Raw genomic sequence first — 27,657 nt, 5'->3', positions numbered from 1 at the left:
TTGTGTTGAAAACAGTTCTGATAACGCAGGGATATTTTTGTTATTGTTGAGCAGTGCTTACAAAAAGCCAAGGTTTTTTCTGCTCCTCATGCCACCACACCAGTAGGTAGGCTGAGGGTGCACAAGAAGTTGGGGGACACACAGCTTGGACAGCTGATCCCAACTGACCAAGGGGTATTTCATACCATATGGTGTCATGCTCAGCAATAAAGGAGGAAGTGGGGGGGGATGTTCAGAGTGATAATGTTTGTCTTCCTAAGTAACTGTTACATGTAATGGAGCCCTGCTTTCCTGGATATGTCCCCAAATACCTGCCTGCCAATGGGAAGTGGTGAATTAATTCTATTTTTCTTTGCTTCTGTGTGCAGCTTTTTGCTTTACCTACTAAACCGTCTTTATCTCAACCCATGAGTTTTCTCACTTTTACACTTCCAATCCTCTCCCTCATCCCACCAGTGGGGAATGAGCAAGTGCCTGTGTGGGGCTTAGTTGCCAGTCAGGGTTAAACCATAGCAACATAACAATAAGTCCCTCTTGATTTTGCTAGTTGCCTATTCCTTATATACATAAATCAGAGAGTTAATATTGCCTTTACCTATCCCTGTATATTATGACTTAGCTTTGTAAGAGATAATTCATTCTTTGCCCCATACTCTGACAAACAATCAGCTAGGTCATGCAACCTTACTGTGTTGGGACCTGTTTGCAGGGTGTTTCCAGTTAAGGATATTTGGTTCTGGGACATGTATTTACCCTCAGATCCCATGTGACGTATGTATTTTTAGCCCTCAGGACACTTGGAGAATCATGTTACAACAAAACAAAGATATTACAAAACCCAGTCAGACTACGGTCACATATCACCTCAAGGCACTTCGCTTAAACCTTCATAAAAATATAAACCCAGTAAGTGTTCTGAAGTTTGAAAAATGCAGTATACCTAAGATTGGTTTATGTATCCTTAGATAAAAGGGTAGAAAACAAATTTATCATTCAAACTCCTGATGCATAGATCTATGAAGATGACCACTTTTTAGATACAGAAATGCACCAGCATGAAACCGTCAACCTGACAAAGTTCAAATATGATTAAAACAAGTGTGTTTATACTTTATAAGCTGTCTGACATTTCATTTGTCTCACAAGTAGAAGATATGAATTGTTAATACACCGTGTCAGGACAACACCTGTGTGCAGTCAACAATGCCAGCAAATTTCTATGCCCGAATGTGGCATGCTTTCATTGATAAATGAAAATTCATGAAGTCAGTTTGAACAGTAAATGGATGACACATTTCAGCAGCTGTATATGTAGAATAAACATTCCAAATGACCCACAAAATGAAACAAGTTTATCATACAAGGAATCATAGGCTGAATGCCAAAGGCTGAATTCAAGTTTCATGGTGGCTGTTACTGAATGAGACATTCTGGTGAGACTTCAGCCCCACGCAACAACAGCTCAATTGTAACTGGCAGTGGTATTTCTAAAAACAGTAAGAAGGATGAAAAAAGTGAAAGGAAGAGAGCTAACTCTACAGCAAAAAGCCACCTACCAGCCCCCAATATCCACATAGGTTCAGTTGCCTGAATCTAAGTTAGACTTTCAAATCAAAATTCTTGACCTGAAGTTTTCATCGATATTGACAATGCAGTAGCAGTTTTGAGAAAAATATTGTTTGCTATGTCTACTTCAGTTTTCGGCATGGAGCTTTCTTAACTAATGCTAAAGACACACAGTGCTGTGAATTAGCTCAGTATGACTTATAAAGCTGACCTGAATATAAGGACAGTGAAAGGCCAACATTGTCTCTCTAATCTGTTTTTCCATTTCTTGTCAGTTTATATACATATGCCTCAGTACACAGTATACTTTCCCAGGTCATATGAAAAGAAGCATAAACACATTTTAATAATAAGATTATGAAGACCTATAGCAGACTTGAGGGTCTGCTTTTTGACAGTTTCTTTTTCATTTTTATTTTTTAAGTCTGTTAATTTGAACTCCCCCTGCCCCTTTTTTTTCCTTAACACCAACTGGCCAGTTACCTCCTATTTTTATTCCAACAGCTATTATACAAGTTCTGATGTCTGATCAATCTCACCAAATGTTTTTGAGGATAATCTTTGACAAGTCATTTTGGGATGTATAATTGGACTTTATATTATTCTAAAAGCATAACCTAATTCTTAATTAGTATAATTAATTGATCTATTGTAGATTTAAAACACATCTGCTTAAAAGAAACTTCATTTAAAATTGTTACTATCGCATTCTTTGTTTCTCCTCATAGTCTTTCAGGTTTCTGTTACAAATGTGCTATTGAAAAAAGTACATAAAAACCTGAAGTTGAAATAGCTGGACCTGGAATAACACTTCCTATAAACATACAAGTTTATGTAAGATACATGCAACTACCATTGCATGGTAAGTAAAAATGCTGGTAACACATGCATCCCAGATAAAAGTCAATGAAATTAAACACTTTGAAAATGTTTAAATGGTAACAAAAACACTAAAGGTAACACCAAGATAATCCAGAGGCAAATGTGTAATAGACATAAGCAAAAGAAGACCACTATGGTGGAAAGGCTGGTCAATTTTCATGATAGGCATCCGTTTTAATGATAAAGTGACTTTTCCATGATAAAGGTAACCCAGTCTCACTTGCTTGGCTAGACTTGCATGGGCAGATTATCCAGAAACAAACATACTGATTTCAGTGCAACAAGGAATCACATGCACCTAGAAAATATAACAGAATTCATTTCTATTGAAACAAAATCTATCTGGAAGCTTGGGGATAATATATTTGGATAGTGAACACAGGTTAAGTTTTTTCTTTGAAATCGGTATGAGAAGGAATGTCGCTACATGGGTCTGTCAGTGCAGCTCAGAACAGAAACACAAATGCCTAAAAAGAAATTAAAAAAAAAAAATAAATCTCAGTTCACTTAGATTGACAGAAAAGAAATACTCAGATTTGAAAGTCTAGAGCAGATTATTTATCACAGGTGGTATATTACAGCCATTTACTTGAGTGACAGTCAAAAATTAAACAACTTAAATCCTACTGCTACTGTCTTTTAATATGTTAAATATATAGCTTTAATAGAATGAAACCAAGGGATTTACAACCATACTCTATTGAAGAAATCTCAACTTCTAATAATTTTACTATGATGGACACTGTTTCATTTCTTGCTCTCAGGCTGTGTAGATGTTAATGTCAAAAGAAGTGACTGGTCTTGGGGAACCCTGCAGAAGAATGGAGAAGTAGGTCTTCTTCTAGGATATAGTGTATTTTATTCAGGGTCTGTGGTCTCCAACCTCCAAGACACTACTTACAGAAAAAAAAGAAAGTGGGTACAGTATCGCAGTAAGCAACTGAGATCTGTGAAAGAAGACCTGTGAAGTATCAGAGATTTCTGAATGTAGAGCAAACCCCCAAAAATCTTTTAAACACTATGGAGACTCCATAATATATGCTGTAATCCACAGCACCACCAAGCTCACAGAGGAAAATGCTGAAAGCAAGGATTCCTCTGCACAGCAGGCAAGGGGAGAGTTATTTATGAATTTTCCTTATTTCTAACCTGTCCTACCTACTCACTCACACCCCCCTTCCCCACTCCCACCCCCTCACCCCCCACCCCCATTTAAAAAAAAAGTTCTTCCTAAGTAAAATTCTAATACAAGTTGGCTCTTTGGGGTTTAAAAGCCATTATGGTCACTGTCTCTGGGGAGTCAGTTAATAAGTGGACACCTAGGCAGATGCACTTCAAAGCCTCGGCCAGCTCAGTACATTGCACTTACAATAATGTTTTCTAAAGTATGACTGTAATTATACTGAACTTAAAGTCTCTCTAAAAATAGAAATCCAGCAAGCTACAAAGGCTAGGGATATTCTTTGATTCTGAAGATCTATACAGTATAATTTCTAATATCAAGCACAGCTTGGTTGAAACTAGCTGTTAAAATGTTTAGGAATCACATTTATTCTATGACATTTACCAACTTGCTTCATACAAGTATTCCAGTTCTCTACAAAGCCATGTCCAGTAAAATAGTCAGTCCTCAAATCAGGCAAAATTATAGCACAGATAAACCACCGCCAAATAGAACTGACTGTAAAAGGGGCATTTTTTTGAGGGGTGAAAGGTGCTAGCTCTGTTTTAGTGTAAACTATGTGAAGAAAAAGACCTTTAAGTACCTTTTTACAGTTAACATTACATTTTGTGAATTAGTGATGATTAAAACAGCACTGGCTGCAACAAAAGTAAACGTCAGGGCTGAGACAATAAGTTTTAAAAGAGACTTACCACAGAGACTCTGCCTGTTGTGATTATTAGGAATCCCCAGGCATAACTCACCTGAACAGAGAGGATTATGTTTTAAGTTAAGGCTAGATTCAAATATGAGAAATTATACTTTCACTTTCTGGACTCATTAGGGAAGACAAAAGGAAAAATAATTGAGCAAGGTATCAATATCAAATCAGTTTGCCAAGAAGAGTGTGCTCAGACACATGTAACAATGAATAGCTGCAACTTGCTACCTGATATCACATCTGTTTTACTGGGACAGGGTGCAGCCATCTATTCAACTCCCTTCTGACTCAGGCATTATTGTGTTTACTAGGTGGGGATGCAGCAGATATACTTTATGTGTATAGTTTCGGTCCTGACCATAACCCTTACAAAGACAACAGTATGGTACCATATAAGCATCATTAGCTCCACAGCAAGCGAAGTCAACACAAACAGAAGCATAAATGAGCAAACAGAGCTAAGACATAGTGTGATACATTGCTGGCTGTGCAGCATCCCTCATCAGCTCATGTGCTTTAAAACAGTTCAGTCCTTTCTTAACTGTGCCACACAGTGGTTTGGGAAAAACTCCCTTAACTGAAGCTCACTGGCATCCAGGTTAATATAAATCAGATTTGCTGGTGCAGGGTTACCTGAGTACAAGTGTTTCAGCAATAGCTTCCTCCTCATGAGTGCCAATTACTGCACCACCTAAACAATATCCTATGCAACACAATTCTCCAAGTGCCCTGTTGAGGAAAGTTACAGTATGGTTCAAAAGCCACAGCAAGAAGGTGGGTAGAAATGTTACCTCTTCCTAGTAAGCTGGGAGATAATGAACATTTACGAAACAGGTTATTTTGGGCTTAATTCAGAAAATGCATGCATCATGACAGAGACACTTCACCCATTCTCTTGAATGCACTGTTTGAATTAAAGATAAGACCCTTTCCACATAGCTTTATTTTGGAATGGTTGTGTATTAGACCAATTCCCAGTAGGAAAGACCTACTGCAGCTTAAGAGTGGTTTCTCAGAAGCAGCTTACCTTTCTTCAAAAAAAGTATCCAGCTAATTTGAAATAAGTCACTCTTACTGTGAGAAAGGTGTATGCAACAGCAGGAGCTAGTCAGAAGTACCTAATCTAAAGTCACACACATCCAATCTGCACTAATCCTTTGCAAAGAAGGCCAAAGTCTTGTGCTGTTTTGGTTGCTGTGCTAGTCTCAGAATAACCTGTTTGCAACTGATGTCACTAAATATGTCTGCATTTGCAGCATCTTTGGGTTTACCTAAACTAGAAGGCTGCTGAAAATAAACTAGGACACAAATAATACACCCCAGCTGTTGTATACAAACTCCCTGTGTGGATATTGTATTCTACCTGGAAGAAGCATCTGTACTGCAGTAAGAATTGAGACTGCAACCTGTGCTGCCACATCAGATTTAATTTCGCTAGCTCACATACTAACAGCTTCAGCAAGAGAGGCATACTTACTGACGGTGTAAGCAGTGCAACAGCACCGCAGTGATGGACCTAAAAGAGAAGTGAGCACTGACAGGTGACTGGATAATAGGGACCAATTTTTTTTGTTAACAACATCACGGTTTGTGTCAGCTGTGCCACACCACTGTCAGCAGTGAGGTTCCTGTGAGCACCCTCTAACCGCTTCAGGCAGTCAGGCAGATTAGTATGAGCAGTTTCAAAAAGAGGTGGGAAGTAACCCAGTTTAGTTTGCTTGAAGCAAATGGTTGTCATGACAGGGAAGGAAAAGCAGTAGCAGAAAATAAAGTCTTCAAATTCTCCTACAAACAAATGATTCTGTTACTTCTTCCCTAAACAAACCAAAGAACTTGTCAGAGGCCAGCACAGCCATTAAGTCCCAGTGACAGTCCCCAAATAGCAGCATGCTGTATAAGCCCACCAAAGCAAACATGATTTACGATGAAAAATCCAATTAGAAAGAGTGGACATAATATTTGTGATCTATTGAGAACTCACTGACAAAAAGAAACCAATCAAACAAATAAATTAACAAAAAAAAAAAAAAACACAAAAAAACCTAAAACAAGCCATGACTGAACTTATCTTACACAACTTATTGCAAGTGCTAGCTCATGTGCACAAAGTTCATGTTGCAGGGAGGGGTCAGGATACCCACCAGCTTGTATTCTCATTCTGAAACCGGAGCTAAGATGCCACAGAAAAAGATATAGTGGCTCCCAGAGTGAAAATTGTCAAGACTTCTTTGCTGGTTTTAATTCAAAATCCTGCTCAGCTTTATCACACTGGCCTTTGTAAGCCCTAAACAACAGCCCAGATATTTAAATAACCACCATAATTTCTTCTAGGCTTAACATCTCTACTCTGATGGGCAGCTACAGGCAGGAAAGGAGACTCACACAGAAAGGCGCAGTAGGTTTTCACAGAGGAAGCTTAACACAGAACACTAATGAAAAAGCAGTGGGAGCCTGGGGTGATGGTCCTGTTTTTTTGGGTTTTAGTTCATCACCCAGAGAAAATGAAACGTTTCAATTATATACAGAGCTCAGGCTAAGACTAAACCAGGAGAAGTAACTGAGTAACCAGTCAAGCACAAGGCATCAACCATGTGAATAGATTTATGCATCAAATGAACTATGGACCGGGCTGTGCTAGCCACAGTGCAGGAGACAGGTCAAGGAAAGAGATTACTCCCTTGTATTTAACACCCGTGAGATTCCACCTGGAGTGCAATGTCCAGTTTTGGCATTTTCAGGGCAAGACAAACCCTGAAATACTGAAGCAAGTCCAACAGATGATCACCAAGATGAGTGAGAAGCTGGAGCACATGGCACGCAAGGAGAGCCTGAGAGAACTGATTGGGTTTCAAGAAATTTTACCATGAGGTTAGTCACACACCAGAACAGTTGCCCAGACAGGCTGTGGAATCTTCACCCCTGGACATACTCAAACATCTACTAGACAAGGCTGTTGCAAGCAGCCTGACATTAGTTTTCCCTTCTTTGAGTGAGGTTGGACCAGGTGGTTTTCACACGTCCCTTCCAATCAACATCAGTATACATTTCTACAGAACAGAAATGTATACTGATGTTGATTGGAAGACATACCAATTTAATGTCTTTCTTTCCATTTCTCCAAAATACACCCTTTCTTTCAAAGAAATGCTTTACTCTTCCATTTTCTCTCTTTGCTTTATCACAAAAAATCTGCAACAAAACAAAGAACCCACACCACCACCACCAAATAAATATACTAAAACTGTACCGTATGCTCATTTTTCTTTTCCCTACCATAAGAAGCCGCAAAACACCTCCTTATATCAGAAAAATTTATTTTAATCTGCTTGGCTAGAAATGCTCAGCTTCCTGGCGTGCCAGCTAGATGCACCTCTCTGACATCTAAGGAATCTGTTAGCACCTGGAAACCAGCTCCTTAGCAATTGGGTCATTACTTAAGAGAGAACAGTAAACTGTAAAGGTGACTTCACTTGTTAGAAGCTATTCTTCTATACCTTTCTCTGTATCTTAGAAGCTACTCTAAGGAGGACAGGCAACTGTTTCTTACTGAAGTGACTTCACTGATGACCAAGATTTATGGTTGATGAACAGTTTTTTCCCTTGCTGGCTGAGAACATAATTCTTCAACAAAGCTCAAAGTGGGCCTTCTGTTTCAAAATTCATCTTCCTTTCAGCATTATTTACAGTGCATTTTGTAACATGGAACAAGATGTTTAATTAGCCGAGCTCACGATCAATACATATACTTCCACATACAACAATGTCTGGGATGTCACACTAGAGGAAGTTGAAAGATTATCTGTGTTATAAACTACTCTCAGTTATATCACTGCTTTCATCTCCTCAGTACAAATGTTTCTTTTCCTTGCCATAATTTTATGTTTCTACAGTTTCTTGTTTGCTTTGAGTTTGTCTTTTTTTTCCGTGCATTAAAAGTTTTTCCATGCTACCACTTAAGATAAGTATTTGTTTCCTGCAAAATTATGATGAAAAGTAGATATGAGAAAAAAATATAGAACAGGCAGTTCTAATTGCTAGTACAACTGTTGGGTTGTTTTGGGTTTTTTCTGCAATATATTTTAGGTGTGGTTTTTTTTCTTTTTATTCTATTATTTCAGTAGCTTAAGAACTAAGATACAAAGCTCGTAAAAGTTAGGAATGCATTAGGTGGTCAGAGAAGAAAAAAAAAATGCAGTGTAACCAGGAGAAAGGAGAGCAATTAAGAGATGATCAAAAGTAGTGTTCCTGGGCCTGGACTTGTACCTAAAGACATGCATTGCATAATGCTTGCAGATTATTTTTATTATGCACTGTCTATATAGCACAGTTCACATGCCTTATTACAATACACGTAAGGTTCATAAATATACAAGATACTGTAAAATGTTTTGGCATTATTAATCTAGTTTTATGTGAAGCAAATGAAGTCTATTCCAGCCCAGGAAAACAGCTCCATTGACAATTACAAATTAATTTATTTATAATCAATTTCCTTGGATCACAAGAGAAATCAAACATTTAAACACTGCATCACGTGTCACATAAGCTTGTTGACAAGGAAGCTAACTAGACGCCTAAGCACAGAGTTACTGAGCTAACACCATGCATTTTAATATTCAGTCCTAATTTTATGCATATTGAGGGAAGAATCATTTTACCCTCGGCATTCCTGCACAGATTAACCACCAACACAAGGGTCTCACCAAAAGCCTGTGGAATCCTCTGAAAGTATTTCCTTTAACTTACACGGGCTTTTAATCGTGTTATGTACTATTACACCAAAACAGAGACATTTTGTGGGCTTTTTTAAATCCCTTCTCAAAACACCTATGCTTATTGTCTCTTTCACAAGCAAATTACTACTTTGTTGGTTTCACTTGAAAAGCACATAAAAATTTGGCAAGGAAGTGGAGAAAACTGAAATGCCATCATTTCGTTTTTAATTCACACAGCTGCTTAGTGTCAAAAAGCCATTAAAATCTATGTCATCATACAGAAATGTACTTCATTGATTTTATTATTTATAACTTGGGTTAGTTATTTATGGAATTTAAATGGGAAAGTTCACAGATTTGGGCCCAAAATTCATCACAGAACAAAATTGTATGTTCACATCTTGCAGGCTTTATACCTCTAAGTTAAGATTTATGACATTAACAATTTTCCCAAGATTCCTGTCATGCTCAAACAAAAGAGTTACAAATGTAAGGTAGGGCTTTGTTTTCATTCTTTCTGTAGCGCAGTAAAAGGATATGAACCTGGCAATAAAACCATGAAGCAATTAAAATACTACTTTATTATTCTAAATATTGACCAGGCATAAGTGTACTGATAAAAGAGATTGTAAAGCACTACCAAAATAAGTGACCAAGACCAAAATGTTCTTTGTTTATAAATTGTTTTAAACAGTACCTAGCTTAGGACCCAGCCCTACAAAAGAACATAAAATTGTTTTTACAGGAAAACAAAACTAAAGAAGCTTCTGGCTTACAAGAAATCACCTCAATAATGAGTATGGTCATATTCAAATCAGCCCTGCATAAGCTAGCTCAATCCCAGAAAGTATGGGAAATTGAACCACAAAGTTGAGGACAGATAGCTGCCAGTACAGGGCTGCAATGGGTGACTCACTAGAAAGCATCAAGTACCAGCTTGGAGACAGGCACAATGCTCATCTGTGAGATTAGGCGAGAGGCTGAAGTTGATCTGATTAAACTGATGCAACATGTGCATCAACAAGTACCAACCTGCAAGGAAGTTTTACAAACCTCCGTTCATTTAGATTCAAACTGAAAATCTAGATGATTTCCTCAACAAATCCTGACAACAATGACAAAGAACTATTTCATTTCACCCACACTCAGCCTTGTCAAAACTGTCTTAACTCCACAGTCTGTGAACAAAATCTTATTCAGCCCTAAGGTCACTGGAGCCACCAGGTTGGTGCCTGTGCCTCTGACCAGAAGACTCCCACTACAGTGTGGGACTGCTAGTTCCTAGTCTCCACTAGACAGCAACTTCAGAGTGCCTTGATATACCTTATAACCTGTACCTTGAGGTCTATAGTTCTGTTGAACGCCAAAACCATACTCTTACTTCCTCAACAGAACCACTTAAAGCTCCAATTTTAGCTTATTTAACCAAGGTAAACCACTGAAATCACTAACTGATGCACTCTACCATAACTGTGGATCACTGTAGGCAGTCCTTCCATACCCCCAGTGAATGAGCTAACCATTAAACAAAAGGAGAATAGAGAAATACTCTTCCCTTTCAGGTTTCTTTATCTGGAAGGTTCCCAGAAATTTCTACTTAAATTAGTTTTTAATTCATAAAGAATTTGAAGTAGTTTTGGTTGAACAAGGCTGTATTTCTACTAAATATTTATTAATAGATAAGAGTGCTGTTCCAGAACCATGCAGAATATCTTGCTTCTGGCCTAGAGATTTCAGAGAAGAGGAATTTTTAAAACAGTAATAAAATTATATTATAGCATGTTTTCTTCTTGTTAAAGGTCAGCTGAGCAAAGACATCCTAATACAAACATTTTTCTAAAGGTATACTATCTGCTGTATTTCAAACTAAAAGTGCTGAAAATACCATCACTAAAGCAACTTAAAGAAATAAAAATTAACTTCTAGGTAACTTATGGAGACAAATTGTATCCAACCACACAAGCTCAGTTCTTCTGACAGTTTACTCAGGTACACTTTTAACAGAATCCATTTGCACAGATAGCTATCTTTAGCTTACCAACTACTATTTTTAAATTAGAAAGTAAAAAGGATTAGTGCAAAGCACCTCCTTTCTTTACAGGGGGTATTTTCTCCTATTTTCATGGCCATGTACAAGAAGCCAAGACAACCCGTCACAGCACTACAATGACAAGAGATCCATAATACTCCTTCCAGCTTTACATGCTTCATTAATCAGCGCCTAAAACAGAATCCATTGAATGCATCTCAGATAAATGTTCTACCTATTTCATATGTAATCCTAGAAATATGCTACCATCATCTTTCCTGTTTTTTCTCTCTGCTTTCATTTTGATAACATCTACTGTCAGCTGTGAGAAACAGTACACTTCCCTTTCTGAAAGTCCACTTTGCAATACGCTGTGTGACCTGCTTGGTGCTGGGCACTCAATTTGCCAACACTTGAAAATTCTCCCTTTGAACAAAAACTGGAGAAAGAGGAGATGCAGTAACATTTACAGCAGTTCCTGATGTGGCCACGTGGACCGAATCTTTCCTAACGCTTTCCACATTGGCTACAGCTGAACAGTGATGGCAGCAGAATTTTTATAGTCTCTCTTTTCCCTATCATGTGATAGTGAGGTGAACTGAGTAGGTGCATGCAATGCACTGGACCACGGTCATTGCTTCTCTGCCCTGTGCATTCTCTATCTGGTTTTAATCCTTTGTGGTCTCGCTTCCACAGAAAAATGCATGCCACTCACAGTTTTATTTCTGTACTTTACATCCTGTACTCTCTGCGAATTTTAAGGCTAAAATACATGCTGATTATACTTTGAAACTTAAAGTTCAAGCCCCAAAAGACTGACAAAAGTAAAGAGCATTTCAGCAGTCAGTATTAACTCTGAAATATACATCGTTTTATTTTTGTAGATTTTCTGCCTTTTTCTGTTTCTCCTCCTCTACTCTGACCCTGCTTATGCGAGCAAAGAGAAAAACTCAGATAACTTGAATTGTACCTCAACCCTTTAATGAGCTAGACATTTTTCAGACTTTTAGAGTGTAAATAACAGCTATGGTTTCATCATTTTGAATGTTCTTTCTGCATTTGGATTTTAACCAAAAGTGGGAGCAGAAATTATGCTTGTTTCAGATACATCTTTGGTAAATATTGCCAATGTGTTCATGCTGCGTGGGACACAATGATAGATATTGTCTATGTCAGAGCCAGGATGCTTGAAGACTCACAAGGGAATATGTTCTGGCAACAGTTCTGGTTCATTTACCTGCCTAAAACCCACCATTGATTGTTGGAACAAAAAAATCATCTGTTTGCATTTGCATGAACATAAAACTTTAACCTCACGACTATACGAAGATAATTGCATAAGTGAACAGATATATACATATCAAACATACCAGACTTCTGCAGAATGCAGAATCTTACTACACAAAAACATCAGTACTCAGATTGGCTTCACAGCCTTAAAAATTTATACCAAAAATCTAGATAACTTGGACAAGCTTTGGTTGTAGCCATAAAACCAATCCAAACAAACACGAAAAAAAATGTTCATGTCTGCCCCACAGCATGTACAAAGCCAATGCAATGTCTGATAAAGCAACATCAGGATTAATATTCAGTATAAAATCACCCATCTTCATGATCAGTTTTAAAACTTAAATCCAGTTTACACTTTGATATAAAGCCAAGTGAATTCAATAGGATTTAGACCTTTAGTTCTTCTAGCTGTCCAGATGCACTGCTTCATGGAGAAATTGTTTCTATCTGCAAATGGGTGGGGAAAGAATAATTTTGCCTGTAAAAATAAATAAATAAATAAAGGTTTACATTACTTGTAAAACTATGCCATGTCACAATTTTTATTGTTTTATGCCCCTGTGATGAGAAACTATGAAGCCTGAATGAAGCATATATGAAATTCCCCTTCAGACAGGAACACAGGAATATCAAAGAGAAGAGTATCCCCCGTGACAGAAACACCTATGGCAGTTCGCAGACCTTCACAGGATGAAGTTACATCTGAATAGAAGTCCTACTGTTTTAAGGCTGTTAAGACTGAAGAGAGAAGATGAACAGCAATTGAAGGAGAAACACTAAAACGAAACAGAATTTTAACTTCCAGACAGACAGTGTCTTGCTTTTTCTGCTACTTGCCATACATGGTGTAGTAAAAGCAAACCAAATACTCATAAAAATACCAGGGATAGGAAAAGACCATTTTAAAGCTATCAGAAGTTTGAATTAGAAACATTATGTTTTTAACTCATGTTAAACTCACGAAATTTTATCAGTTTTTAACTCATAGATTGGATATAAGGAAGAAGTTCTTTCCTGTTAGGGTGGTGAGGCACTGGAATGGGTTGCCCAGGGAATTTGTGAATGCTCCATCCCTGGCAGTGTTCAAGGCCAGGTTGGACAGAGACTTGGGTGGCATGGTTTAGATGATCTTAAGGTCCTTTCCAACCCTAAATATTCTATGATTCTATGTTAACTGCATGAGGCTTCATCATTTATAGCATTGCTAATTCTAATGCAGTTCAACTGTTCAATCGCAATTAGCTTTTTACCATCAAGCTACCTAATTATTATCCTTGTCTTCTTACTCTCACTGTTAATGTCTTACCTTCTTCCCATTCTTTTTCCTTACTCAATTTGAAAGCCTGCTTTACTGTGCTTAATCCAGACCCCATTAACCCTACCTCTATCCATCTGTCTGTGTCTCAGTTTCTTTTCACTGTTAGGCAGAGCTTTTAGAATTCCAAGATGTGTTTCTCTTCTTATTAGTTACCAGCTGAGCAGTCTAAATTAGTATATAGTCACACCATTCAAGCAAGATTGCTTTGTGTTTCTAAGCCTCCTTATCTCTGTTCAGTCCTTGTCTACTTCACATCATTTTGTGGCAGCTCAATGTATGTATTTTCCTGCTATTCTCCATAAACTGCCACAACAATGTCCTAGTATGGGTCTTCATTTACTTTGCTGCCTGCTGTTTCTGTGGCTGCTTTTCCCCTATACTTCTTACATCCTAGGGGACCCAAACTAAAGATCTGCTTGCTGCACGCCAACAGCGGATTCAGTGAGACCATTAACCGTAGAAAGAGTCAGCGGCAGGCAGAGAACATGATTTCCTCTCCCTATTGCCATCCCTCCTCATCCAGTCCTACCCTGTCCTCTGTAGAGTACAGCTTCCCAGCATGGCAAAAGCAGAGCACATTTGAGAATAGCCCATCAAAAGGATGGCCCTCAGAGACAGTGCAAGAACCATATGACATATGCCATGTCAAACCAGCCTGGAGCACTTCACGCCTCTTCAAACTGGCACCATCAACACCCCTGCCCCTGGCTGCAGCTTCCACCACCCCTCAGTTCAAGGACAGACTTCTCAAAACTTTACATCACATTCAAGACGGATCATTCAAGCCCTACCCTGTACATGTCCAGCCAGGCTGCTATGTCAGCTGCAGCAGCAGGACAGATGGACAGCCCTTACACTATTCACACAAGACTCCCAGTACAGATTTATTCCCACTGCTGATGCAAAGAGCAAGAGCAAAAGAGGTTTGGCTTTGACAAAAACCATGTTTCTCTTTGCAGAAATAATGCGGTATTTAACTAAACCTTTTGTCCTGACTTGTGCCCTGGAGAGGTGCCTCAACTTCCACCTCTTATCACCACTGGCCTGCTAGCCCAGTGACAAACTGGCTGGCCAGCCTCTGCTGCCCCTGGCCATGCTGATCATCACTGCTCACTTTGGACCAGATCTACAGGCTATTTCCAGTGAAAAGCATCTGGAACAAAAGGAAATCAAAAAAACTGACAGACATACCAGGATGCATCATGGCCCCGGCATCTCAAGGAAATCAAGGAGCAATCTGCTTTTTGCAGACGTTCAGGGTGGGCTAGCAGTAGGAACTACTGCTTGGCACTGTCCCTGCTGTAGCTGACGTCCTCTCAGTCAAAGCTCAGTCCTTAATCTTCTTGGTCCTATGCCCATTAGTGATCTCTTTATGTCTTTTGTTTTATGTTACCTGAGAGGCAAGATTAACCACTGTTCATGATGCCATTAGATTTGCAGGTTCTTTCACTAGAAATATTAAGAAATCTCTTCTCATAATTCATTTTTTTCTCTCCCCATTATCCTCTCCAATTATTTTTCTAAGCATCCTTTATACAGGTTTTTGTATTATTTCTATATCCCACTCTCTCTCTGTTCATATTCTTTACCTTACTTCTTCCAGGAGACACACATAAAAAAGGAAAATAGAGCAACAACCATATGCTTCCTTTCTGATCTGTATCCTTATTTACATTAGTAGCGTCCCATTACAATGAATGATTCACGGAATTAAGATCCATTGAGTGTAAAGCCAGCTTACTTTAGCCCTAAAATGGACTGATAGATAGCAAAGAACAGTTGGAAGACTAACATTTGCAAAAAGAACAGCTGTTTTTGAAAGAACATGTTTCTCCAAGACTTAATTTACCCCATGAAAAGTTTCACTGATTAGGACAATAAAAGCTTCAGACATGGAAGTTATCCGATAACTTGAAAAAGATGAAGGGTTTTCTTGTGCCAAAAGCACTTTGAATGTACTAACCAATAATACTCAGAGACCCACCGGACTTTCGAAAGTATTTCAGGCTTTCAATTTATTTTAAATGCAGCTCACTGTGGCCATTGAAGCTGATAAAAAACTCATTTTGATACAGAAAAAAAAGAGATTTGGCATGATGTAAGACAGTCAAAGCAACCTTTGTGCATGTGTAACACTCACAAAGTAGGTTTTTTCTGTTACTCTTGCTTATCATTGAGAGAATAATATTGCCTTGAGAAATATCATATTAGAGCACAGATTTATTTATTTTTTTTTAGACACTTAGAAATGAACTCTTAATTTGTTACTTCCTGCAATACCATCTAATTCAAGAATTGCTTCAGAAATACCTTACTATCCTCAGACTATCAGGCATTTTTGCTTTCACGTTAGGGTGTTACAATCCCACACACAAAATGTATTGTGCTAATTTTGCTAAAAGAAAATTGTCACCAACATTTATCTTCTAAATTTAGTTCCATCATTAGCCATGGTTAAACATGCGACTCAGAACAGCATGCAAAGGCAGGCCGAGAAAAATCTGTAATCTGTTCTTCAAGCAATAATCTTAGCATGGTTTCAACTGTTGCCTCTTGGCTTTATAATTATGCATTACTTATGTTTGGGAGCAACTGATTATTGCCTCTGACATAGACCTGACAAAACTAGGGAATCTAACTGTTGTTTTATACACCACCCTAATCTACATGCTAGTTTTTGCCTTGCATTTGGTTTGAAGACACTACAAGAATTTACAGAATGTCCAAGCAGTTCAGGCCAAAGGTTCATTGAGCCCAGTGCTGTCTCTGCAACGAAGCAGAAAGAGATGCTTTTCAGGAGTATCATGTGTCCACTTTCTCCAGTCTATACCCTCCTCCAGCATACAGACTTCCTGAATTAGGAATGATAGGCAAAACTCCCCTGCACCTATACTATCTATCTATGTAGCTGTTGTTCATAAATTCATGCAATCCTCTTGAACCTGCTGGTACCATCCACCTCGAGTTTCCTGTACTAGTTAACACCAGAAGTTCACAACCTGAAGTGTAAAGTACTTTTGAGTGCTTGAAATTTATCTGCTACCATTTGCATCTAGTGCCCCTCAAGTCCTGCATTTTGGAATTGATGAACGACAGTTCCAATAACCCTTATATGTAGCCTTAACGATTTTGCAATCTCCAGTCACCTCATCTCTCAACCTTTTCTCCAGACTGAAGAAACCCAGATATTTCAAGTCCCTCCTCACTCTGCTTCCTCCACTTTATAATCTTAGTTGCCCTTCCCTTTATGCCTCCTGCAATGGTACTACATCCTTCTTCAGGTCAGGAGGCCAAAACTGCATGTGGTAAACAAGATGCAAGTGCGTGAAGACAACAGCAAAATAACACACTGCATTTTGTCTTTAAAATCCTTCCTGATGATTGCCAAAACTTTAAAAAATGAAAACAAAACAAAAACAAAACCAACCAACCAAAAAAAAAAAAACCCCACAAAAAGCCACCACAAACTTTTTTTTTTTTTTGGCTTCTGCTTCAAACTGAGCTAATAGATTTCAAAGAACTATCAAGGCAGTCAAAACAAATCCAAGAGCTCTTTCCTGAGTTGCAACTGCCAGTTATGACTACACTAAATATTATGTTCAGAGTGTCCCCGCCTAGTCTGTGAAGCTTTAGGAATAAGCCCCTTGCCTTTCCAAATCTGCTTTGCAAATAAAATCTTGGGCTATGCAGAGTTAAAGCATATTTGGTTATTTGATCTTAGCTTCTATTTACAAACAGAATAGATCACAGCCTTACTCTCCAGACCTCTAGTCCCCACACTCTAGGCAATCTTTCTGCAGGAAACCTCTCCCACCTCTTTTTGACCCAACTTCTTGGAGAAGCAAGTCCCATGCAATTACACTATGCCTGCATGTGATAATTTGCCATTCCACTCCCCAGTTATCTTTGAACCTGCTAGCCAATTTCAAACACATTAAACAGAAGGATAAAAATCTCCAAGGCCATTATATCCTTAAGGTTCACAGAAACAGGAAACTGGAAGGAAAAGGAGACCCTGATCAGTGCCTCCACTAAAGGACAAGCTATAACATGCAGTCATCCTTAGCAGAAAACCTGCACAGAAAGCAATTTTCAGGTCCTCAATTGCACAAGAAGTTTCAATTGGAGTTTTTACTTCAGTAGACATCAGAGAATGTAATCATCAGATACAAATCCATCAGAGACCAATCTTCATTATTCTAACACTTGCAGAAGTACATATTGATTCACCTCGGGTAATGACTCACAGGAAACCACTTAAATTGTTTCATGGCAGGAGAGGAGCCTGGGCCAGATGCAGCCTCAGCTGCAGCTGCCAACAGCCCCTCTGTTCTGGCTTGAAGATATGCTTGGATAAAATTCTCTAATTGGTAGTTTGACTAGTGCCCCATACACCAGTACAGCAGAAGAAAACAAAGAAAAGCATAAAACAACAACATATTTTTACTGCAGCAAAATCCATACTTGTCAAACAATTGCAACAACTTGCAGAACAGAGGCTGGCATTCAGTTTTGGTTGACAGGATTAAGAGCAAGGAGAAAGAAGGGAATCATCCCATGCTTCCCACCAAGTGAGAAGCAAGGAGGTCAGAGACCAATTCTGGTAACAGCAAAACCCTGCTGATTGCCAAGGCAGCAGTTGTGCCCATGGTGAACGATTTGGCTGTGCTTGAGGACCTCCAGGAGAGGCAGCATCATGCCTTTCCCACTCTGTCCCAGACTTGACAGCGGCTGAATGGTTCTGCTATTGAAGGAAGCAAAATACCCCGATGTGCCTAGTTCACATGGCTCCCGACAAGTGCCATTCTCCCACAGAGATATCACACGTCAAGGCATTGAGGACACCAACAGTGTGTGAACCATAACTGTTGATGTGATAAGTAATAGTGATAAACCCATGAGATAAGTTACTTTTGATCATTAAGTCCAACCATTCCCCGGTACTGCTGAGACCACCACTAAACCTTATCACTAAAGGCCTCATCTACACAGTTTGTGAATACTTCCAGGGACAGTGATACCACCACTCCCTGAGCAGCCTGTTTCCTATAGTCTTCCACATTTTCAACCAAAATCAGATATTCCCCTCAGTAAAGGAACTAATTTTCCTGCACACTGATCATCAAAGCATTTAGTTCACTTCAGCTTTCAAATTCAAAGTATACCCTTGATAATTTCAGTAAGTCTATTAGAGCTTTATGTATGTAGGCAGCAGCTTCATGTGAGGAGAGCTGACCTGCACCAGATGATGCAATACAAGTGAGAAAACAGAAGTTATCAAGCAAGAAGAGCTGTCCTTTTTAGCAAACTGATAACGGAAAGAATCTGTGTTAGTGCTACTGTACTAACACTACACCAACATGATCTGATGTTTCACACTAAATGATATACTGATATTTAACTTCAGCCTTTAGGAAAATGAGCTAGGATACTGTAGCATCCATAGTTATAATTTTCAATATTATATAAACCACTGATGGAGAACAGCATGAATCATCAGTGCATTTCTGTCCTGTGACAAGAGTTTTTGCACATAACAGAAGAGGTAGCATGCTATTATCCAGATCGACGTCAGTCCTTAGCAGGAATCTCTTCTGTTCAAACACACAGAATGGGAAAAAATGGTTATTAATGGCTTCAGTAATAAGCGCTGCAGAATGCACAATCTGTCCCCAGAAATAAGGAAAGTGAACATTGGCTGCTTGCTTTGTCATTTTTTAAATAATGTAATTCCATAAAACAATTCAGACAGAAGTCACCAAACAAATTATTAAAAAATAAAAAAGCAGCAGAACAAGGCAACAGCATCCAGTGGTGATAGCAATGGTCTCTGTGCTGGGGCAACAGGGGTGGGTTAAGGAAACGACCTGGAAAGGAAAAGGCTAAAGATTAAATTAGCTTTGTTCTACAGCAGCCTAAATCATCTCAGGGTGTCATTCACTTGAATTTTGCAGCCAGCCTGAAACAGAAGAGCCAAGAGAAATAAATATGGCTCCTGTCAATTTTAATGGCCTGTTAATGATAGTTTTTGTGATTTGGGCCTCTTTATTGCTGATGATTTTAACAGCAGTGAGTTCACAGCATGGTCCAAAGTTAACTCCCTCTAACACCTTTCTGAGTGGAAGGGCCAACAGAAATGTAAATGGCTGCCTATGTCTTCAGATCTCCTCCCGTAGCATTTTTTATGGTGCAGTTTCAAGACATGGTGGAAGTACACTGAAAAGTAAAACTGAGTTTCCCAGCAGATATACTGATTTTGTTTCTGCTTAAGATCATAGCACAAACACACAAAGCTGCTGCAGAAATCTCTTGGTGTTGAAGAACTCAAGGATTTTGCTATACAGCACACCCAGGGCCCTCAGCAGAGAGGAATTAACCAAAGCTGAGAATAATGCTGTGACCTGCACGGCTCGTAAACCCCTAATCATAAAGGACACACAGCAAGACATTGTGAATCAATGAGGCAGTACGGGAAAACATTTGCAGTTGAATTTTATAGACATACTTTTTCTCTTCCCTAAAACAACAAGACAATTCTACTGTATCCAGAATTTCTAATTAGCCTTTACCAGCAACAATATTTTACCAGTAATTAGTGCTAGTGGAAATGAGGTTTGTTGGTGGTGGTGGTTTTATTTTTCAGTTCGGTTCAGGACATCTTTCCTGCTAATGATCTCCAGATTTGTACACAATTTGCTTTTTCAAATGACAAATACTGCGCTGGGAGGAATCAGACTAAAGCATACCTTTAAATTTGTGCTGTTTCTACCAGTACAGTCCTAAAAAATGCCATCCTTACTGAAGCTGTTGGATGTTTCTTAAAAGCAATAACCCCATTAAAATTTGTCAGGTTCCTTGGGTGAATTCACTAAATACAGAAGAACAGCTGAGGGACACAGAGGTTATGTTTCAAAATAAAGAGATTGCAAAAAACCTATGAGTACACTTGGGAATAACCCTGGTACTGCAAAAACTTTCCCTGCAGTTATTCAACTAAATTTTCCTTTGGGAACACTGAGGGTGAGAAAAACTAAAGAAAGCAATGGCATAGGTTATCACAATGACTTAACTCCATACTGCACTTACTACAACCTTACACAGGATATAATAATGGAGCATAAATTATTCTGAAATACAAACCAAAAGAAATTGAGAAGCCCGGAAAATAATCTGTCATTGTCCCAATACCTGCAAGATCCCACAACTGGACCTCAGCTCAAGTGCTTGCTGTCCTATGAGCCTATACCTGATTTGTAAGTTAACAGGAATTCAAACCATGGAGCTAAACATAGATCAATATCTTTGCTCTCTAGTGTCAAGCTGAGAATTGAATAGTTCTTTTCAGCTTAGAAGAAAAAAAAAAACCTTAAAATAAGTAGTATGAACTTAGCATTTTCCTTATTCAGTTATAGAGAAGATTCTTGTAGGGGAGAGAAAATGAATTCTTATCATTTGGAAGAGGAAAAATAGCATTTCTGAGGCTTATGACTTTTGTTGGTTTTGGTTTTTTACAATATCATTTCTTAAAGCTCTCTGCATTTCAGCTCAATTTACATTTATCTTGCCATTTCCTAATAAATCAGCAAAATTGGGCTTTATTCTGTTACAGAATATCATTTGAAAAGAGCTAATCTGAAAGTGACAAACCAAGGGGATTAAAGAAAAAAAAAAAAAGAAAAAAGGCAGAAAGATTTTGTAGAAAGTGAAAAAACCTAAAGCAAAAGGGGCAACCTGCTCAGGACACATCTTCTGAGGCCATAAAGTGATACTTTCCTATCTGGTTACATAAAATATTGCAGCAAATTGCAACAGTTGTAAGAACTGCAACCGCATCTAAGTTAAGAATAAGCATATAACTGGTTGTGAATTACCAATCACAGCAAACAGAACTGCATTTGAATTTCGTTACATGCTTTTGTGAAATTTTATGCAATTCTTAAAGAAAAATTTGTAGGCTTTCAGCAAGTATGTCTTGAGCAGTGTCCTCCTACTGATGACCTATGCAGCAATATGTATCAACTTCTTAGACTTGAGCCTTGGTTTTAAATTTGAATATACTAATCATGGGGATCTTTCTCGATATTTAGTTTAAATGAAGGTCATGAATTTAAAAAAAATGAATAAATCTTGTATAATAAGGCCCTTAATATTCTCACACATTGCAATACTAGTTGAATTTACTATTCTGCCCTAGTCAATAAAGTCAGAAGCAGTCTTTTCATTGCCTTCCATAGATATATACATTGTTATGAATATACATACAACAGCTCATAGCTGTTGTTTAAAATGCTCACTATGTACCTATTTACCTATGACTGTGCATTGGTTACAGCCACAGCAACACAATAAGGAAAATCTTCACATTAGGAGCACAGTCAAGATCTTTCATTTTGCATAAGCACCTTTTTGCAGTGCCTTCAGAAACAAATAACCTTCTCCAAAATACCTTTCTCTTGCACTGGAGTATTTTGTTTCAGCTTACAAAGTCTATCTTTTTGTTTCCCACCCTTACAGCTAAGATGCCTAGTGAATTCCTCCATCCTGATAACCAAAAAAAGCAGCAAGCTCAAAGAAAATATATAAATCTGTCTTTAACAGACCTTAATTTGTACCTTTCAATTTCATTAGACCTTACATGCCATGACATAAAAATTGCACTTCCTGAAAATATGAGGACTTGACTTCTAATTCTGCAGATAAATGAACTAAGCACAAGGCCAAAGTGGTAGACAGAAGCGAGAAAAACAAAACCAAAACCACAACAAGCCACAAAACACCCCACAACAATAAAAACTATCACACATAAACATTGCATGCATACATACTTATTCACACATTTTTTAGACAAACTTATCTTTCATAAGTCTTGAAATAATCAACTACTCATTCAACCATTTTCATGAAGACTGATGAGCACAATAGCTTTGCTCTCTCAGAGGAGAGCAGCTGAGAATAAGAGAGTGGCTTGCAAAGCCTGCTAGATTTTAATGCACAGCTCATGAAGCTACAGTAGGAACATGCAGATGTACTACGTAAGGAACTTGTTTAAAAACAGTTCTTCACTTTTCAAAATCAGGCAGGTTTGGAAGTGTTTGAGCCAAATATCTTCACATGTACGTCACAGCAGCCTTCCACTGTATGAAGGGGGCCTAGAGATGCTGGGGAGGGACTCTTAGTTAGGGACTGTAGTGATAGGACAAGGGGTCATGAGTTAAGACTTAAACAGGGGAGATTCATGTCAGGTATAAGGAAGAAGTTCTTTACTGTGAGGCACTGGAATGGGTGGCCCAGGGAAGCTGTGAATGCTCCATCCCTGTGGTGTTCAAGGCCAGGTTTGACAGAGCCTTGGGTGAGATGGTTTCGTGTGAGGTGTCCCTGTCCATGGCAGGGGCATTGGAAATAGATGATCTGAAGGTCCTTTCCAACCCTAACTGTTCTATGATTCTATGTATCCCAGTTTACCAAGAAGTAGAAGGAAAAGAAAAAACAGAGGAAAGAGGCATCCACATCCAACCAAAACATACAAATATACCTTTGTCTAAAAAGGAGACCGAGAGAATGAAGGGGACTGTTTTTCAGTTTATGAAGAAAAGCTAATGTAAAAATCTTCCTGGGTACTTCTGCAAAAGTAGTACTAATATGTTTCTAATAATGTAACTCCAGTATTACTAGCTGTTCAAATTACATTGAAGTACAACACAGATGGACAGTATTATTTTAGCTCTATCTAAACACAGCTGTAGATTTTTTTCAGCCAAGGCACTTTGATACCTACAATGAATTAAATTTATGCAGACCCTCTCAGAGTATCATACAATAAAGAATGGTTTTCAGTCTTTTCAGCCCATGACACCTGTGTCACAAACCATCCGCTACCTCTTATGAGTTAATCACTATTTATAGAAAGTGACAGTTATGGTCCCCACCTTTAAGAAATGGGAAAGTTGATGTAGATGTTGGGATTTAGCTTTTGTTAGCAGAAGTTCCCGAAGAAAAAATAGAGCAACTTGGCAAGAATAGGATATTTAGAGTCATTTTTATCCATTTCTTGATGGCTATTTTTTCACTGTGAGAAGAATTAGACTAGTTTAAATATTAAACTCATGAGAAGGAAAATAATGGCATTTAGTTTAGGAAACAAGGGAGCAGACATCTTTATCATTACAAGAGAGCGCTGTTGAAAATGCACAAGTCAATGTAAAATCTTACTGCAGACAAAGTACAAAACAAGCTCTGGAGAATCTTGGCTAGACATGGTTAAAGCTAGTCACAGTGTATAAGCTGGTCATTTAGTTCAGTTCCTATCTTGAAATAAACTACGAAGCACTTTGCTGCTGTAAATACTTTCAGAGCAAACAAATTACTGAAATCACTACCTTCCCAAAAGAACTATTTGAAACATGACTTCGATTTAGTTTCTCCTGCCTCCCTCTTGTCTTTGCTTCACTCTCGCTGCCTGTTGCATAGATTCCCACTTAGCTGATCACCCTGTTTCCCATGGAATAGCTCCCTGGCAGCATTCAGCAACTCTGGCTTGCGCGCTTCAGCAGCACATGAAAGCAAAAGGCTACTCAGGCTCCACTGGTACCAGAGGTAAGAAGGCAGGGTAGAGAGGGTGCATCTGATGGTGCCTACTCTCACCACAGATGTTCCCAGATGCTTTTTCAATTCAACTGAGCATTTGGCTTACATTTATCATGAAAGATCCAAGCTGCTGCTTAGTACTAAAAGAGTCTGGGGAGGGTTATTTCCTGTAGAAATGTAAAACTGCAGCTGATCCAGCTGCATCCAGGCTGAAGGAGATAGGAAGCCCTGGCCACCGACATAGCACACTTCAAATTTCTCTCTCTCTCTCTGAAGCAGTGTGGCAAATAAGAGTTTGTTGATGCACTCTTTCTAGAGTGACAGGCAACAGCAGCTATGAGCTATACATTTCTCTTGGGGGGGGGGGGGGGAATGAGCCATCTGGGAACCATCTAATGTTTCTGACTACTTTTTTCAGTAGAAGTGAAAAGGAGCTGCTGAAGAAAGTTTTGAGACATGAAAAGGAAAGCTGGGCTACACCTGAGCAAATGGTAAAGTCTAGGGCAATGGATTAAAAAACAAGGGCTCCAGAATATTAAAAAGCATCTGGAAAACATTTCTTAAACAAACAGAAGTGAAAACTCTGTATGGTGTTAATTCTTAACAAGCTGACAGTTGAAAGGATAAAAAGAGTTCTTATGACCCAAAGATAAACATGTATGCAAGTAATAACTATATAAATGAGACAGGAAAACTGAATATACTAGTGACATTTACTCTTCACCCTAAAAAGGTTTTTCAAATCACTAAGTCCTCTTTCTTTTTTCCCCAATGCCATCTCATATAATCCTACTTGTAATATCAAGCTCAATTTAGAACACTTTTCAATTAGTATGAACGGATATTTTCATGCCCAACTTGTACATCAGAGAACATGATATTATGATTCAAATGCATCCAGCATTAGGTGCATGAATGGACAAGAGTGCTTAGAAGTGTGCAGCAAGGTTTGAACAGATGCATGCTTTTTTCTTTTTATTTTTAAAGAACAGTCTTTTAGACACATGAATTGGGGTTCTAACAGATGAACTTTAACAAATATAGCAGGAATGGTTTAACGTATCACCACCCCTAACTCCATATCACCCCTCTCTGGAGGTTATCACACAACAGAGAGAAATGCATGACTTGGTTGATCTGGCTCAGCAGCGCAGCATATCAACTTAAACCACTGGTGAAGGTCTGATTTGTGTGAAGACATCAGGTCATAAACTGAACCTATTAATGCTGCGCACACAGATTTTACCAGATCTGCAGAGGGGCAGTAATTTTTGGGATGACAAACTAGATGCATCAGCACCTTTGTTCATACAGTGAAAGTGAGCAAGACCACTCAGCCAGATGGGTACGCAGCACTTACATTGTCCCCTTTCTTAACTGGCCCTATCTTCTGTTCATTCTTTTATTTCAATTGGCTCACCTGACCAGTTTTTAAGCTTTGCAAAAGGCTAAGCATAAGTCAGATGTCCCAAGGCCTCCGCTGTCTAAGAGTATTTTAAAGAAGAGTATGTAATACCGAGAAAAATAATTTATTCATTGTAGATAATTCAGGATTAGATTTCCATCAGAAGGAAAACAAAAAAGACTGAATGCTTTAATATCTGCATCCAGAGTTTTACTGTCACAGAGTTAGAACCCCTCAATTTTTCATAATTTCTAAGTGCATGTTACGCCTGAAAGAAGACTGTTCTAGTCTAATCCAACTCCTTGTTACTAATTTCTACTGACCTTCCTATAAACATCACCCCAAAAAATGCGAAGAAAATCACTAGCTAATAGGTAAGTTCCCACTCTTTCAAATTCAGTTGTCAAATGTGGAATTCTGGTTTTAGGAAAAAAAAAAAAAATCTGAGAGAAAATTAAGAAAATAAATTTATTGTTTGATTTGCATTTTTCATGCATGGGAGTAGGTTTCAGAAGAGAGTTAATGAAATGTGTTAACTTCAGCAGAAATCAAAACATTTTCATTTTAGAATATCCAATAAGCCAAAAAAACCCCACAATTTTGAAAACTCAAATTAAGATGTAAATGGTATTATCAATCTCAATGGTATTTAAAATTCTACCTTGTCATAACTTGTCTGCAGTACGTAGTGAGGGGGGTTAACTTATTTTTCTTCAGGTGCTAGAAAAAATAATATTTTTTTTAAAAGCCACCTAGATTTTGTTTATTGTGTTCAAATACTCAATATCATGCTGCTGTCAGTCATGCTCTGTCCTAGCTAACAACTATTAATCTTAGTTATTATCAATTCCTCTGTGATGCTGAAGTGTTGAAACCTGTAATATCCTAAATGACTGCTACAAGTGCATTTAAGATAATAACAGCTCACTTACAATGTGCAAAATCTCATAGTAAAAAATGCCAATAGCACACAGAAATCACTGATAATATCTACTATGTAGATTTATTATACTCCATAGAACTCATTGAATTTACCAGGCAAAACTAAATGTAAATTTTATCCCCATTCTTCTAAGAGGCAGCAGACCTGAGAAACTAGAGCTTTGAGAAGGTGAACTACACTGTATTTAAAGTACATATATAAAGTGAAAAAAGTAATAATGAAATGGCTAGACCATACACTTGAAGTACGGTAGATTTTACATGTGGAATTAATATCAGAATAGAATCCATCGCATCTTGCAATTCCCATGTTTCCTTGTACTTCTAAGGGAACAAGCACTCAGACAAGACAGCACTGGAAGTGGCGACATCTTTAGTGCTTATTCAGTTGTACCAATGTCTCTCAGAGTATGCAGAGTATCTTTCCAGCCACCTCCTGTTTGCTTCTCTTTTCCCTTTCTCCTCTTCTTACACACACACTTGTGCACCCAGTGCTGTCAAAATTTGTAAAGTCTGCATCCAGGCCAAAACCTATTTGTCATTAAACTAAAGCTTTAAACAAAAAGACACTAAAAAACACCCACACAAAACAACAATACCAAACCAAACAAACAAACAAAAAAACAACAGTGGGAAATAACCAGCAAGACTCACTTTTTCCTCTGTCTTCCTCTCTCTAGCATCACAAGAAAATAATTGCTTCCCTGAAGCATATATAAAGCCTGAAAGTACATCAGTGATCTTCAAGCGTACATGTGGAAAGAAATCAAATAATAACCACTAAGAGAAGTCAAACGTGTTCAACACACTGCGCAAAAGCTCATCTACTACTTGAGACAGAGCAATAAACTCATTTAAGGTGTTCGTGAAAAAGGAAACTGCTTTTGTACTCAGAATATCGACATAGCCTGCTTTTGTACTCAGAATATCTACATAGCCTACTCACTCAGATAAAGACTCCTCCTGCTTCCAGCTCACACCTTTCCCCAGCCCCTCCTTGGAAGGCTGCTAACATACACAGACCAGCTGATACCTTTATA

At 38.4% G+C, this 27,657-nt stretch overlaps 1 long non-coding RNA gene across 1 annotated transcript; it reads right to left on the bottom strand.

Moving 5' to 3' along the window:
* Positions 1–2,597: 2,597 nt before the first annotated feature.
* Positions 2,598–27,657, bottom strand: LOC136008414 (uncharacterized). The gene is made up of 3 exons (XR_010610084.1): positions 27,564–27,657; positions 4,324–4,374; positions 2,598–2,915 (listed from the first exon to the last, which is right to left on the bottom strand). It is a non-coding gene; the product is annotated as an uncharacterized LOC136008414 (long non-coding RNA).

This window comes from Lathamus discolor, chromosome 2 (genome assembly GCF_037157495.1).
Source record: "Lathamus discolor isolate bLatDis1 chromosome 2, bLatDis1.hap1, whole genome shotgun sequence".
NCBI lineage: Eukaryota > Metazoa > Chordata > Aves > Psittaciformes > Psittacidae > Lathamus > Lathamus discolor.
This window is presented reverse-complemented; position numbering and strand designations above follow the sequence as displayed.